General features: G+C 38.3%; 1 pseudogene; it reads right to left on the reverse strand.

Annotated features, from left to right (window-relative positions):
• Positions 1 to 6,901: 6,901 nt before the first annotated feature.
• On the reverse strand, positions 6,902 to 15,091 carry LOC108315474 (annotated as a pseudogene).
• Between the last annotated feature and the right edge of the window lie 2,780 nt (positions 15,092 to 17,871).

Here is a 17,871-nt window from a genome sequence, read left to right on the forward strand (position 1 = left end):
TCAGCTTCTCATGTTTCATTTCCCACTTCCAGTCTCCCTGGATGCTCTGTTTCAGTCTCTTTACCGGATTCATCTTCCTTGCTTGACCTCCTAGGCTCCTTCCTGGCTCTTATGTATGCCACATCCCTGGTGGATTTCATTTAGCCCCATAATTTCAATGCCATCTATATGCAGATGAATCACAAGTATAAATCTCCATTGACCTTCCCTTGAGCTGCAGGCTCATAAATCAAACTGTCTACTTGATGTCAGACTGCCTACCTGACTTGGATCTCTAACAGGCATCTTAAATGTAAAGGGCCTTACACAAAACTCTTTATCCTCTGCTTTTCCCTCTAAGCTGTTCTCCTTGTCTTTCACTTGGAAAATGGCACCATTTCTTTACACTTTTTAAAGCTAAAAACCTGAGAGTCACTCTTCTCTTCCTTGCATTTAACATCGAGTTAATCTGTTTTGCCTTTAAAATAGAGCCCTGATATGTTAGCTTATCTTCATTTCTATAACCGTCACCTTCAGTTTGAATGATAAACTTCCCTCTGGACCATTTCAGTGGTCTTTTAACTGTTCTCTCAGCTTCTATTTTTGTCCCACTCTAATTCTTTCTCAAAACAGCAGCCAAAGTAAATGATAAATCACATCACATCACTCTTCTTAACACTCACCAATGGCTTTGCACTGCATTTTGTACAAAATTTAGACTTCTTTCTGTGGCCTTTAGAATGACATGACATGGTCAGGTCCATATCCCTGACTCATCTCCTCACACTCTCTCTTGCTGTTCTGCACCAGCCACATTGGCCTTCTTTCACTTCCTGAAACAAGGCCAGTTCCTCTGTTCCTCTTAAAATGCTTTGAATGACATGGATTACCAATAGGATGGTGCTGACATTTGGGGAACTCTTAGCAGACCCTCTCTTTAGACTCCATCATATAAATACTTTCTACACTGAGCTCAAGTCCTTTTCTGAAGCAGAACTACCAGGGGATGCACATGGATTGCTAATACAGAACCACCCCCCATCCCCCGTTATGGGAATCTCTTCTAATGATAAGAATGGAAACAAAATGAGGTTTTGTTATCCAGAAATTAAAATAACTCAAGAAGACAGAAGTCAAACATTCCCATGCTTTGTCCTATAACACACTGTCTTCACCTTATTTTAACTTTTGTAGCATTAAAATAGTTTGAGCCTGACAGTCATCTTAAACTGATTTAAATGACTTAATAAAATGACATGTCGTATGGTTTAAGAGAAGTAAATGCTTTACAAATTTGGAGAGAGAAAGAAAAAGGGGATCCATTTCTTTTCCTAGAGGCCCAAATTTGTGACTGTTAGCATTTTTCTCTCAGGTCACAACCAGACTCTTACATGTGGCTCCAACACTCTTTTCCAAGGCTATCTCCCAAAGTTCTCAGCATGGACCCGGCCAGCCTGCCACTTCCAACCTCTTTATTACCTGAGTCAAGCCATCCTCTTATCCTGGAGATTGTTTACTTTAAGGCTTAGCCTAAATTATACCTCATTTTTGATTTCTTCCCATCAGTATGAAATGTTTCCCTCTCTCCTAGCATGCTTCTTACACCTCTGCTTAGCATGTATTTCATTCTTTCTTGTGTTCAGGTGAGTTGATGACATGGCTCTCTCTTCCCAGTCTGCAAGACTCTGGAGAGCAGGGATGACTTTCTGCCCATCGTGGCATCTCTCACTATGCCTACCCTATGCTTGGCATCCAACGATGAATGTTTTCATTCAACAAACAATTATGTGTCTGTCATGCTCCAGGCACTAGTCTAAGCCCTTCCATACAAACTATATAGGGAACGCTCTCTGCTTGTGACTAAACAAAAGTTTATTTTACATTATTATTTTCAATTAAACAGATTTGGGTTTTACTTCAATATTGCAAGACAGGTGGATTCTCTTCTATTTATATTTTATTTTGAGATGGAGTTTTGCTCTTGTTTCCCAGGCTGGAGTGCAGTGGTGTGATCTGGGCTCACTGCAACCTTCACCTCCCGGGTTCAAGCAATTCTTTTGCCTCAGTCTCCCAAGTAGCTGGGATTACGGGCACCTGCCACCACATCCGGCAAATTTTTTGTATTTTTAGGATTTCATCATGTTGGCCAGGTTGATCTCAATCTCCTGATCTCAGGTGACCATTCGCCTTGGCCTCCAAAAGTGCTGGGATTACAAGCGTGAGCTACTGTGTCTGGCCCATCTCTTCTATTTTTAAAAATTTAGATGCAGGACTTAAACAGATGGCTATGTTTTTTATTTATGCCATCCCCAGATTTACTCATTTTTCTGCCCTGTTCTCACTGTTCAGAAATGGAGCCAATTTCTCTATACACATGAATGCATAGACTCTTCTAGCTTGGTGAGGAGGGGATGGGGTGGATGTCTAAACCTGTATTCACCCTCTGTCATTTTAGTTGAATTACTTTATCAGTCAGAGTCCTTTTAAAAACTTTTAGTAATTGAATAAACCTGTATTGAGCATCTTTCTGCACAAAGCAATGTGACCAGTTCTCCTGTGGTTTGCTTTCCTCTCATAGAGGCACTATTTCCCCTAAAGAGACTCTTCCAGTCTGGCTTAGAGCTGGTAGTAACCGGAGAGGTGAGATTCCTGGTCATAAGTGGTTTGTGTTGGGGTGAAACTCAATTCAGGATGCTTGGCTTTTGGTTCAGCACTCTCTTTGCCTTATCAGTGTTTTATTATTTTATTGTGTACTTCTCATTATGCCTGGTATTTTGGAATGAAATGATAGTTGCAAACTGCAACTGTCTGTGATGATTATTACTACTATTATAGGTCAACCTGAATTGAATAATATCTAAATAAAAGTCATTTTACATTACAAATCAAGTAATACTCTTCATTTTCTTCTTTTTTCTTCTTCTTTTTCTTTCTTTTCTTTTCCTTCTTTTCTTTTTCTTTCTTTCTTTCTTTCTTTCTTTCTTTCTTTCTTTCTTTCTTTCTTTCTTTCTTTCTTTCTCTCTCTCTCTCTTTCTTTCTTTCTTTCTTTCTTTCTTTCTTTCTTTCTTTCTTTCTTTCTTTCTTCTTTCTTTCTTTCTTTTTCTTCTTCCTTCTTCTTCTTTCTTCTTTTTTCTTCTTTCTTCCTCCTCCTCTTCCTCTTGTTTCTTCTTTCTTCTTCCTTCTTCCTTCTTTCTTTTTCTTCGATGGGATTTTACTCTGTCACCCAGGCTGGAGTGAAGTGGCCTGATCATAGCTCACCGTAGCCTCAAACTCCTGACCTCAACTCCTGCCTTGGCCTCCTGAAGTGCTGGGATTACTGTCATGAGCCACTGTGCCCGGCCAATACTTGTCTTACTATCACTACTCACTCTTGAAATAAACTAGCACAAAACCATTACCATTGAAGTGATTATTAATTTTCTGCCAAACTCAGCCTTATATTGACTGTATTAACTTACTGATTATAAAATTAATAGTTGCTAGAAGGACACATCCTGAAAATATGACTGGTTTAACTGACAGGAGTTACTGCTCACACAGTGACAGTTTAGTGCAAGTGTTCAGTGAGAGGCCTTTCATGTGGTGATTCAGGGACCCAGGCTCTATTCCATTTTGTGGTTCTGCCATTTATTAGGGCTTCAGAATCTTTTGCTTCCCCTGGTAGATGGAAAACAGAAAAGTCAGAAAATGTGTAGGAGATTTCTATAGGTCGGGTCTGGCCCTGGAGTTCTTCCTGGTTCACATTCCATTGTCCAGATGTCTGTCCCACGGCCCTACCTAGAGGCAAGAGGATCCAGGCAGGGAATAGGCTGTCTGGCTGAGGCAGCTGCTCTCTAGTGACAATTACGGACTGGAGCATGGATATTCAACCTCTGCCACTATTTGGGTGAAATCGTAAAGCCAGGAAGGTCGGTCTTCTTATGCCTCCAGCTTCTTGTTTCTCTTCTGTTTGTCTCCCTTTATGATCCTCCCCTCACTTCCTTCCTGGCCCTATTGGTACCCAGTCTTCTGCTTTTCATCAAAAACTGCTCTCAGAAAGGAAGCAATGGCTGCACCGAAGTCTAGTGACAGATGAGGCTCAACCCAAGACTGTCTGCATTTTAACAGAAGAAAGCCTCTGTCTGATACAACTTAAGAAGATGTGAATTTCTGATGAGAGAATTCGAAGGCATGTGAAATATTTTTGGGGAACAGGAAGACTGCAGTCCCTAAAATTAAACCACATGTTGGGTCTGGCTGTATCTTTCTACACAGCCCAAAACAGCAGGACTCTAAAGTTAGGAGCAGACTTCTTTATTGTCTGATATAATTTGGAAACTTTCTATAAAGACAGGTTGTTACGGGCTAAATTGTACTCCCCAGTTCTTATGTTGGAGCGCAAACTCCCAGTACCTCAGCACATTAGTGTATTTGGAAATAGAGTCTCTAAATGGGTGAGTTAAAATGAGGCCCATAAAGTGGCCCCAATCAAATATAATTGGTGTCTTTATAAAAAGAGGAAATATGAATGTGCAGGGGAATATCAGTGACACTTGTGCACAGAGACCATGTGAAGAGGCAGCAAGAAGGTGACCATCTGCAAGCCAAGGAGAGAGACCTCAGAGGAAACCAACCCTGCTGATACCTTGACCTTGGACTTCCAGCTTCCAGAACTGTGAGACAATAAATTTCTGTTGGGTAAGCCATCCAATCTTTGATATTTTGTTATGGCAGCCCTAGTAAACTAATACACAGGTTCTCTCATTTTCTGTTTAGATCAATGCTTTTAAGTATGAAAGGGGACTATCAGAAAGGATGGAAGAATGGAGTATTGACTGTAATAAAATAGTCAGATTAATGAGGGAGCTTACCAATATTGAGCAAGTGGGCACTAGCATCTCCTTAAGAAGCCAAGGGTGTAACCTGTTAGATATCCTCTCAAAGGGTGAATGTGCATTGTCAGCTTTGAGTTGGCCTCTTCAAAAGGTGGTCAAATATATTTGTGCTAGTCTCCATTTGTGTTTTGTGGACTGATTTTTCTTAATTTACATTTGAGAAATGGAAGATTTCTGCAAAATGCTTTAACAATGGAAAATAAAAATTCTGGTTAAATATTAGTTAAAATATTGTTGCCCTAAACAATATCTAATAGCTAGCTTCTCAATATGTAACTGGATGCTTCAGTTTTAAGTTTTTAATTGGTGGCATTGTGGTCAGCTTAGTCAGTTTGAAGCATTTGACTATCTATTAAAATTTTTTTTTCAAAAAATTGCTTCTGAAACTCAGTAATTGCCAATATATATATATTTACCACCCAAAGCTAAGTTTAGGACTCCAAAGTGCCTTAGGGCACATCAATACCAGGTGGGCAAAATGTTTTTCCTTCCTTGCAGACACACCAGAGGTTCTGGGGCCTTTTCCAGGAAACAGGATCTGAGAATGCAAACCCAATCACAAATCCCTTGTGAGTGGACAGGAGAAAGCAGCAGGTGTCTGGCATCCAGAGATAAGAAACAGAAGCAGCATGGTCTGGTTAAGTTGTTTCTAGCATGCCTTGTTAGAATTCCTTTCTGTTTATCTTAAGAAGCAGCCATGAGCTGCTTAGTTTGAGATTTTTGGAAAGCAAATTAACTTTTTGGCAAAAAACAAACAAACAAACGTGTCAACCATCTGGCTAACTCAAAGGCATCAGCATGGAGAAAGAAGCCTGTGCAGTGAAAGGGACAGTGTGGTACAGGAGAATGAGTCCTGAACTAGGACTCAGCTACCAGATGCCTATGTGTCCTGGCTCAGTCCCAGAACCTTAAGTTTTCATCATCTGTTGTGAGTGTGTCTGGGGCTGGGCTGGCTGGGACTCTTGGTGAATAGAATGAGGAGACATTGCTATCTCCATGTACCTATTTGTAATCATTAATTGACAAAGGGCTTAGGGAAAAAAGACTTCTTTGCTGTCCAAAGCTGTGCCAGAGGTTTAAATATCTATAGCCATGTCTGATGAACTGGTGCATGTGTGTGTGTGTGTGTCTGGCTCAAGTCCTATTTGAGAGAAGGTGATGGAGGCCACTGAGAGAGAACTTCAAAGAAGAAAAAAAGGACTTGGGCAAGGGGAACTTGATTTTAGAATGAGACAAGTGTTGAGGTACAATGTGGCAGCAGAATCTTGAACTCATTTAGATCCAGCCATCCAAGAGAAAAGAGTATTTTTGGGAATCTAAAGTGCCATACCAATAAACACATGCTGAGGACCCTTCTTCCCATGGCTGGAAATCAGACAAAGAACATTATCCTTCCTATTCCGAAAGGAGGAGGTTGATCTTACTGTGTAGGGCCAACTCACAACTCCATGGCACCATAGTGGAATGGGGACCATGGCATTGGCTATGATTACAGATTTAAGCCATGCATACATGTATGCATCCTGGGGATTACAGAAAAAGAGCTTGGAGAAGGGTAATGTGTAAAAGACAAGACTTCTTTCCTTTCAACAGAAAACAGAAAGCCTTGAGATTACATAGGTTGAAATATTTAGCTTTCCATGTGGGAGGAAGGGGCATAATCTTTGAACTCAATTCTAGCTCTTACCTCGAATATTTTTCCAACCTGAGAAAGGGGTTGAACATTTTTTCAACAAAACATGCACCAATGTAATAATAGCGATATCTATAGTTTGTTGAGTTTGTTACTCACTGTGAATATCAAGATGGGTTGCAGCAAACCCAATTTAAGGTAGAGAATCTGGAAAGATGGCACAGTGAGCAGGTTGTCTCCAAATACAAATTTGCCAAGATGACACAGTGAGCAGGTTGTCTCCAAATACATCTGATTCTAGAGTTTATACTCATTCCACCATACTGCAACATAACGAGAAATTTTAGAATGGATTTTTGACCATATCTGACAAGATGCCCAGAGAAGATGCAGCTCTTATCAGAGAGCTGCCATGTCAGAGCTCTGAGGTTAGAACTGTAGTGAGAATGAGGACCAGGACAAGAGATGGCAGGACCTTGACATCTGTGGAGGTTCTGTGGCTGGCTGCCCCATAGCTGGGACAGGTAGAAGGCGGCCCAACTGAGTCATCAAGACTGAGCCTAAGTGAAATAGTGAAATGGAAAATATGAACAACAACCACAAAATAGGTTATTATGCAGCATTGTTACTGGATATTGTCATGCTCAGGACTGTGCTAAAGGCTTCATAAACAACTCTTTTAATCCTCTCACCTCCATGAGTTCACTGTTAGGATCCTTATGTTACAGCTGAGGAAACTGAGGCTCAGGGAGACTATGCAAGTTGTTTGATGATAAAGTGCGTGAGTGGCAGGCAGAGCCAGGATTTGAACTTAGTAAATGGGACTCAAAAGAGTGGATGTGGTATCACTAGTCCACATTGCCTCTCTAGAATGACACTGTTTGGTGCCCTCTTTTCCCCATTCTGGTTCTATCTCCATCTCCCTTCTTCCTCTGCAGGGGCGCCCTTTCTTTCTCCCTCCTGAGATCACTGGGGTCTAGTGATCCCCCTAGCTCTTCTCCCCAGTCATTACCTGAGGAATGGCCCTGCTTCAATCATGTGTGCTTTAGGGCTGCAGAGGAAAAAGTTATTTTTTAGATTGTTTAAAAATGTTTCTGCTGTAGACACTCTCTATATTTACTTGTACCAAAATCAGTACCAGGAAAAAGATGGGTGATTTTTCATTAACTCCAAGAGGATTTGAATAGTTTTTATACTGGTTAATTTAATTATAACAAGTTCAGTGAAGTCACTGTGTGAAACAGTTAACAGTGGGTTAAACATTACAAAATCCAATTTCCTATAACAAATAAACAATGATTGGGGAATGCAATTTCCTACAACGGATAAGTAGGTAAGTTTTATAGTCTCAAGGTTAGAGGTTGTATAATAATTAATCATTATAGTCAGAGTAAAATCCTACAAGAGACCTCTATGTACAAACTACTGAATTTTATGATGACAAGATACAGGAAAAATGTGAATCTGACAAAAAAGCATTCTACTCGTCTAACCTATCTAATGTTTGTATTCTTAGTGGCTTTAAGTTAACTGACTAGTAAGTATTTTCTAATTCTTATCTGTATCACAAGGTATAATTATTAGTTTAGTGCATAGTATTCTCAAAGCCTCATGTCAATAGGTCAGTTTCTTAATCTCTCAAAACTGCTCTGTGAAAAACTTGTGACTTCTGGTTTTTAACTGTATGTTTAATTAAAAGTTAAAACATTTAGAGTTTATCATTTTAATTTCCATAGTATAAATTTAAAAGACATTTGCATTTGACTTGCCTCTAGTTGAGAAATATTTTTGACCCTCACGTAAAGGAATTTTAAGAAGTGCTCAAGGCAAAGTATTTTTCTTTTGCAGTAGGGCAAGGAATGACTTTATGGTTTCTGAAATCATGACATTCAGAGATCCTTTCTGAAGCTGGTGTAGCAGGTCAGTGCAATATGGGCATTGTTTTCTTGAAGCTGACATTACAGCAAACAGAGCACTCTGCTGTATGGGAACAAAGAACGCTGGTTCATATAAGGGAGAGGTGACACACAGGGGTCACCATAAGATTGCATAAGCCGGAAAATGAGCCAGAGGGGACTGCTGAGTCCCAGGAGAGCTGCCATACAGGCTTGGATTTCTTGATTATTTATCCATTCTTGTATAGTCGTAAAACTACATTTATTGAGTATTCAAAGCAATGTGCTAGCAGTATAGCTATTAAGGTAAGCAAGATAGACTAGTATTCTCGAGTGACTTGCAGATTCATGGGGAAAACAGATAGGTAAATAAATAATTGTGAAAAGGTGTGGTAAGTTTTACGCCAGGGAAAGAACAAGGTGTTGGGAGAATAGAGCAGGAGGGAACCAGCCTCATCAAGTGGAGGTCGGGAAGTAGCCTTATCTAAGTTTGAAGGATGAGTAGGGGAAGCCAGTGAGGGAGGAGTTTAGGAATGAGGTTTCAGATGGTGAGCTGTTCTTGTGTGATTCTACTGTGCCTTCACCTCACTCAGATCCCTCAGTTTTCATTTATAAAGTAGCCTCTTCCTACCAGCTCTATAGAGTTATTGTTACCCTCTAGTGTAGTGTCTATCTGTGTGGGTTGTACAAGTATTGTCCATAAAGAGTGATATGGGATGGGTAGGGCAAGTTTTAGTAGTGTTAATAATGGGGGAAGGGTGGCATTTGGTGAGCAGAGGGAGATTCAGGAATTCTGGACATCTCACAATACATTTACTTGAAAATCTCACAGATTTTTCCCATCCCCATACCACATGACTCCCCCCAACCAATAGTATTACTTCTTTAAACAACCAAACTTTTAATTTTGAGTTAATTGTATATTCACATGAAATAATACTGAGAGGTCTATGTGCTTTTTACTCAGTTTCCCCCAATAGTAACATTTTGCAAAACTATAGTATAATATCACAACCAGGATATTGACATTGACACAGTCAAGATGCAGAACATTTCCATCACCTCAGGGATCCTTCGTGTTGCCTTTTTTAGCCACACCCACTTCCCTTCCTCCTCTCCTCCCTCCTTAGTCCATGGCAACCATTGATCTGTTCTCCATCACTATAATTTTGTCCTTTCAAGAATGTTACAGAAAAGGTTAATGTGCAACCTTTTCAGATTGGCTTTTTTTCACTCAGTGCATTTTTCTTTTGAAATTCGGTGAAGTTGTTGTATGTGTCAATATTATTGCTGAGTAGTATTTTATGGTATGAATATTCCACAGTTGTTTCACCATTCACCTATTGAAGGACATGCAGGTTGTTTTTAGATTGGAGTTATAACAAATAAAGCTGCTATAAAGTCATGTACAGATTCTTGTATGAAGATAGCTCTTCATTTCTCTGGGATAAATGCCTGGTAGTGCCATTGCTGGGTCACATGGTAGTTGTATAAACAAACATATAAACATAAAGAAACTGTTTTCCAGAGTGGCTTGTACTCATTTTACATTCTTACCAACAATGTATGAGTGATCCAGTTTCTTCATAATCTTCAAGGTTTCTTCATAACCTTGATCTAGTTCCTTCATAACGTTGCCAGAATTTGATGTTGTCACTATTTTTTTTTTTTTTTTTTGAGATGACGTCTCACTCTGTCACCCACGCTGGAGTACAGTGGCATGATCTTTGCTCACTGTAACCTCTGCCTCCCAGGTTCAAGCGATTCTCATGCCTCAGGCTCCTGAGTAGCTGGGACTACAGGCATACACTACTACAGCTAGCTAATTTTTGTATTTTTAGTAGGACAAGGTTTCACTATGTTGCCAAGGCTGGTCTTGAACTCCTGGTCTCGAGTGATCCACCTCCCTTGGCTTCCCAAAGTGCTTGGTTTACAGGTATGAGCCACTGTGCCCAGATAGGTGTTATCACTGTTTTTATTTTAGGCATTCTGATAGGTGTATAGAGATATCTCATGGCGGTGTTAATTTTGATTTCCTTAATAGCTACTGATGTAAAAATATTTTTATGTGCTTATTTTTCATCTGTATATCCTCTTTGATGAAATATCTATTTATGTAATTTTTTCATTTTCTTACCTGTTTCTTAACTGCCACATTTTGAGGGTTGTTTTCACATTCTAGATAATAGTCCTTTGTTGAACACATGGTTTGCAAATATTTTCTCCCATTTTGGAGCTTGTCTTTTCATCCCCTCAGCAACAGTCTTTTGCAGAGAAAACTTTTAAATTTTGATGAAGTCCAATTTATTGTTTTTTTCTTTATGGATCATTTGCTTTTGGTGGCAAATCTAAACGTTCTTTGCCTATTCCTGGATACTGAATATTTTCTCTTAAGTTTTTTCTAAAAGTTTCATAGTTTTAGGGTTAACATTTAAGTCTCTGGTCCATTTTGAGTCACTATAAGATATGAGACTTAAGTCTAGGTTCTTTTTTGGCTGATGGATATCCAATTCTTCCAGTACCATTTGCTAAAAAGGCTGTCTTTTCTTTATTGAATTGCTTTTGTTCCTTTGTCAAAAATGAGCTGGGTATATTTGTGTGGTTCTATTTCTGTAGTCTTTATTCTGTCCCATTGATCTATGTGTCTCTCCTTCCACCAGTAACACATAGTCTTGATTATGGTAGCAATATTATAAGGCTTGAAAATAAGTAGACAGATTCCTATCACTTTATTTTTGTCTTAGCTATTCTAGTTCTTTTGCCTCTTCATGTACATTTTAGAATAATCTTGTCCATATCTATAAAACAATCTCACTGGAGTTTTGATAGTTATTATGTCAAATCTGTATGTCAGTTTGGAGAGAATTGACATCTTTACTGTGTTGGATCTTTCAATCCAAGAACATGATACGTTTTTCCATTTATTTAAATAATTGATTAACTGGCATTGAATAGTTTTTGACAATTTATAGTACATGTTTTACATATAAGTATTCAATTCCTTGATTCTAAGTGATAGTGCATTTTTAATTTTTGGTATTCATGTGTTCATTGTTATTATATGGAAATATGATTGATTTTTGTGTGCTTGTCTTATATCCTACAACCTTTCTGAACTCACATTAATTCTAGGAGATTTTTTTTTTTAGAAAACCTCAGATTCCTTGGGGTTTTCTATAAAGACAATTATGTCTACTGCAAATAGGAACAGTCTTACTTTTTTCTTTTTGATATCTATTTCTTTATTTTTGTCTGTTGCCATATTGTGTTGGCTAGAGCACTATGCTGAATAAGAGTGTGAAGGTGGATATTTTTTGCCTCATTCCTCATCTTAGAAGACATTCAGTTTTTTACTAAAGTATAATATTACTGTAGGTGTTTTGTTCCTTGTCAAGTTGAGGATTTTCTCTCTTATTCCTAATTTTTTAAGTTTTTAAAAAAATCATAAGTGGGTGCTGAATTCTCACCAGTATTTTTCTGTACTGATTGATACAATCCTGTGATTTTTCTTCTTTAGCCAGTTAATATGGTGGATTACAGTCTTTGACTTTAGAATACCAAACTAAACTTGCATCTCTAGAATAAGGCCTACTTGATCATGGTGTGTACTTCTTTTACTATATTGTTGAATTCTATTTGCTAGTATTAAGACTTATTGCTTTCATATTCATGAAGGTTATTGGTCTTTAGTTGTCTACTTTGTATAGTCTTTGTCTGGTTTTGTTTTTGGGTAATACTGTCTTCATAAAATGAGTTGGAAACTGTTCTTGTCTATTTCCTAAAAGAGAATGTGCATATTGGTTTTTAATACTTTTGAAATAAATGTTTGGGAGGATTCTACAGTGAAGCCGTCAGGGCCTGGAGATTCCATTTCTGTTCTTTCTTATTTCCTTCTTTCTGCTTGCTTTGGGTTTGTTTTGCCTTTTTCCCCTAGATTCTTAAAGTGAAAGCTTATAGTATTGATCTGATACCTTTCCTTTCTAATGTATGTATTTAGTGCTGTGCATTTCTGTCTCAATTGTGCTTTGAATACATTCCACAAATTTTGATATGCTGCATTTTTATTTCATTCAGTTAAATGCATTTTTAAAAATTCTCTTGAAGAATTCCTCTTTGCTCTGTGGTTGTTTAAAAGGGTGTTATTTAGTGTCCAAGTGCATGGAGATTTTCCTGTTATCTTTCTGTTACTGATTTCCAGTTTGATTCTATTTTGGTTTTAGAACAGAGCCTACATGATTTTAATTCTTTTAAATTTGTTCTATGACCCAGGATAACCTGGTAATCTTGGTATATATTCCATGGGCACTTGAAAATAATGCATATTTAGCTGTTGTTGGCTTGAGTGTTCTATAAACGCTGACTAGATTCGGTTGGTTGATGGATCGTGGGTTCTTTTATGTCCTTGCTGATTTTCTGTCTAGCTGTTCTATCAATTGTTGGTAGAGGGGTGTTGAAATCTCTAGCTGTAATTGTGGATTTGTCTATTTCTCCTTTTGGTTCTGTCAATTTTTGCTTTGCATATTTTGCAGCTCTATTTTTTGGTACATACACATTTAATATCACTACATTTTATTAGTGGATTGATTCTTTTGTCATTGTATGATGTTCCTCTGTCTCTGGTAATTTTATTTGTTCAGAAATCTACTTTATCTGCTATCAATATGGCCACTCCTATTTTCTTTTGATTGTATATCTTTTTCCATCTTTTATATTATTTAATTTTCAGGGTTCAAATTTTATTGGGGGTTTTAGTTGGTATGACACTTGGATAGTTGGTTGCACTGTTTATATGTAGATCTTTTTATATTATATGATAATGTACGCTACCGATATATATATTTTTTTTCCACAAAATAAGATCCTTTGGAACAATTATGTACAAGACATGCAATATTGGATTTATACACTAGATCCCAGGATGTGACTGATTGGGGAAAAAATGTTGGGCTAGGCATGTTCGGTGAGGGAGCCAGGAAGTTTACAACACGTGGTAAACATCCATCTGGCTCAAGGGGCAACTGCAGCATGTGCAGCATTGGCAGTGGTGCTTCAGAGGTGGTGGAACTATTTCACTCTAGCCAATTTGGGACTACATGGGATTAGTACCACCCAGCACTAGAATATAGCTCTGGGATTTTACAAACCATTCCTATTTCTAACTTTAGGAATTGATGTTTTTCCTAGTCCATCTTAATATTACTGCTGTAATCACAGACCAGATAAAAAGAACAACATGCACAACCTCCAACTAAAATCCTGTTGTAGCCTAGACAGTGAAGTGGTATGACATCAGAAGACTTTAAAACTGCAGCTGTGGCCAGGGCACAGTGGCTCACACCTGTAATCCCAGCACTTTGGGAGGCCAAGGGGAGCGGATCACCTGAGGTCAGGAGTTCAAGACCAGCCTGGCCAACATGATGAAACCCCGTCTCTACTAAAAATACAAAAAATTAGCTGGGCATGGTGACAGGTGCTTGTAATCCCAGCTACTCAGGAGGCTGAGGCAGGAGAATCACTTGAACCCAGGAGGCGGAGGTTGCAGTGAGCCGAGCACCACTACACTCCAGCCTGGGCGACAGGGCAAGACTCTATCTCAAAAAACAAAAAACAAAAAACAAAAAACAAAAAAAAACAAAAAAAAAAACAAAAAACAACAACAAAAGTTGCAGCTCTTTTTGGATCCCTCAAAGTGTATCTGTACTCTTCTTCAAATGGGTCTCCTTTTCAGGAGTGAGATTCACCTTCACAAGTTCTGAGATTCCATTCTGTCCCAAGATGCAAGGAACACTAAGGAAGACAGCATCCTTTATTCTATCTCTATTTCCACCCTTAATCGTGATAGAAATTGGGGGCACCCACCTAAGATTCTTCATTATACTCTGCCAAATCTGCCACACAGAGTCCAATGGCCCAGGATCTGTAGCCTTTGAGTTTGATGACCTTGTAAACACTCTCAACCACCTGCTTGAACCTCTTTCCACTGTTCCTTATCTGTATCAGTCCCTAAATTAGGGTGCAGAATCTTCAGGGAGACACCAGCCATGTTCACTCCACTCTATACAGGCAGACTAGAATCTCCATGTTTCCCAAGGACCTACCCATGACAGCTTAATGGGTGAACTCCAAGGCTTTCCCCCATCAGGTAACAGAATCGGGCTGAATCCAGATTGCAACCACTTCCAATAACACAATTTTTGGGAAAGTCACTTATCTTCCAAGCCACATAGGTCAAGATACCCAGTGGATTTGAAACAATAAGCAACTTGCTGTTTGAGCTGTATTTTACAACATTAGGAATGATGAATGTAAAGATGTTCACGTTGTGCTGGACCAAATTAAGACGGCTTTCTCCATCTTGCTGACGTGCCCCAGTCATGATAATGACCAGCTTGGAGTTTGCAGTTACATGACAGTCTTTGCCAGAGGCAATCTTTGGTGTTCCAGGGAAAAGGCTGCCATGTTGGAGACCCATCATCTCTCCCTTCAATTTGTCTTCCATAATACCAGTAAGAACAAGTTCATCTGCTAAGTCCTTCATTAAGATACTGATGTCACAGGTCATGCCAACAGCACCAGCTGCAACAACTGTAATCTTGTTCTGTTTGGGGGTTCTGTTCTTCTTTTGGAATATTATGAATAAGCTGATCCTTGAGACTTGTGATATTGGACTTGGAACCCAAAGGAATCAGGAATGCCTGTCGGGCAGGCATCAGGGGCACATGGTAAGGAGATCCAGACTTGGTGGCAGCGGCTTCAGCACCTCCATCCTTTTATTTTTAACCATCTTACTTGCATTTAATATGATTATTGATACATTAAAGTTTGTCTGTCATTATATATTTTGCTGTGTTTTCTCTCTAACTTTCATTCTCAATTTTCTTTTCCCCTTTTCCTTTTCAAAATGTGGGCTGCTTGAACATTTTGTGAAATTTCATTTTGATTTTCCAGTGGTGTTTTGAGTCTATTGGTCTATAGTGTTTTGAGTCTGAGTAGTTGCTTTAGGTATTACTTTGCACCCACTTAACCCAAAACACACATACATCTTATCACACACACAAATGTCTATCGATGTCATCATTTTACAAGTTTTACATGAAGTGTAGGAGACTTACCTCTTTTTGGGTCCCTTTCCTTTCCCTATTTACAACAAAATGTCATAAATATTTTCTCTACATACATTCAAAACCATATTAAACATTATAACAGTTTTTGCTCTAACTATCAACATAATTCAGAAGGCTCAAGAGGATGAGGAAAATCTATCATATCTACCTATATTTTTGCTTATTGTGTTCTTTTCTTTTTTTTCTAATATTTTAAGACATTTTAGCCGCTTCCTTTTTATTTATAAAACTTCCTTTAGTCATTCTTTTAGGATAAGTCTGCTGGTGGCAAATATTTTTTTTTCCTTCATTTGAGAATTTTTTGATCTTTCTTCATTTCTGAAGGATATTTTGCTGCATAAAGCATTTGCGGTTGACAGTTGCTTTCTTTCAGCACTTGAATAATGTGTAGCTTTCCTTTGGTTTCCATGGTTTCTGATGACAAATCCACCATAATTTTAATGTTTTTCTTCTACAGGTAAGGTGTCATTTGTCTCTTGCTGCTTTCAAGACGTTTTCTTTGTCTTTAGTTTTCAGATATTTGACCAAAATCTGTTTTGGCATGGATTTCTCTGACTCTACTCCCATGAGGGGTTTGGGATACTTCATTATAGTCTGTAATGTAACGTAGAGTGTAAGTCTAGGCTCCCCACTTGGCCTTTGCTGATATTAATTGGGGAGGAGTCATAGTTTTCTTCTATGATGTTTGAATGCAGTAAAGTGGCTCTCTCTCTCTCTCTCTCTCTCTATATATATATATATATATATACACACACACACACACACAAACACACATATACATACGTACACATATTATTACTATTTTTTGAGATGGAGTTTAACTCTTGTTGCCCAGGCTGGGGTGCAATGGCGTGATCTCAACTTGCTGCAACCTCTGACTCAAGGGCTCAAGCAATTCTCCTGCATCAGTTTGTAATCCCAAGTAGCTTGGGGTTATAGACACTACCACCATGCCCAGCTAATTTTCTGTATTATTATTATCATTGTTTTATTTTTTTTTAGTAGAGACAGGTTTTACCACGTTGGTTAGGCTGGTCTCGAACTCCTGATCTAAGGTTTTCTGGTTTGCTAGCTTTCTCATTTCCCAGTCCTTTAGCTAGAGAGAGCAGGCTTTTGTTGAGACTTTATTTGCTTTACTTACTGGAATTTTCATGTTGCCAGCTATTTCAGCATCCAGTTTGGGATATACGAGTCAAAAGGAAAATCCAGATAACTTACCACCATGTCATTCTTTAGGTTCTAAGGGCTTTAATTGACATGCTTTTCTTCTCTCCACCTTTCAAAGTAGTTTTTTGCGTGTTTTATATGTAAAGTTCAGGATTTCTATTTTTACTTAGGAGGGAAACAGAAAAGTACATTTATCTTCCCAGGAGTGGTATTCTCACTTATGGCTTTTAGCATCTTATCAGACATTCTTGTAGTGAAAAAAAGCTGTCGTGAACAGAACCTGGACTCCAATTCTGCTTTACATCTGTCACAAATTATTTTTAGTAATTTTCTAAAAATACAATTGCTGTATAGAACAAGGGAAAGATTGTACTTCGTTTTGTTTTCAATTTTACTAAAAGTTGGTCACCATTTCAGGAAACATCACACAGTATTATAGCTGTTGACTTCACACACTTGTATCTGTCTACATTTGCAAGTGTTGTATTCACAGAAATTCCACATATAAGTGTAAGCATCCAACTGCTTCATCATGTTTTCAGGTGTGACCATGCCAAGTACTTAAATATGAAAGATGTATTATTTTATTAGCAATTGATTTCCTTTTATTTTCTATAAAAGTAAAAGGAAAATAAAAGGGTACTATATTGAAATTTTACAATTATGTGTGTAGATTATATTTTACATGAATTTCATTTTAGGATAGAAAAGGAGGGTGATTCAAAATAGTTGTCAAAAAAAGAGAGCATTAGATCTGAAAGGGCTGAGACCACTAATCTAATGCAGTTAGTCAATATGCAAATCAAATTCAACTCACTAATAACAATGATATACGATGCTGTTAAAGATTCAGTTCTCTAAATGAACCACTAGATATCCGTCAGACTCTTTGCCAGTATGAGAGAAACCATGGCATTTCCTGATTATCAAAAATAGCAGAGAACAGAGATAATAATAGATTTCAGATTATCTTAGAATCGTTAAAGAAAGGCAGACAGGAGAGGACTATACAGTGGGTGAATGTCATGCTTTTCAAAAGTTTCAAATGGTGCTAAGAGACGATGTAGTATGTATTTTTTTAAATCAGTGTGTGATGACGGAAATTCACCTATTTTCTCTGAGCCTCATTTCTTCATCTTGTACAATGAGGAGGTTGTGGGCTAAAGATGATCACTTAAGGGCCCTCACCCTCTGCAGAG

Source organism: Cebus imitator, unplaced genomic scaffold, assembly GCF_001604975.1.
Source record: "Cebus imitator isolate Cc_AM_T3 unplaced genomic scaffold, Cebus_imitator-1.0 Scaffold172, whole genome shotgun sequence".
NCBI lineage: Eukaryota > Metazoa > Chordata > Mammalia > Primates > Cebidae > Cebus > Cebus imitator.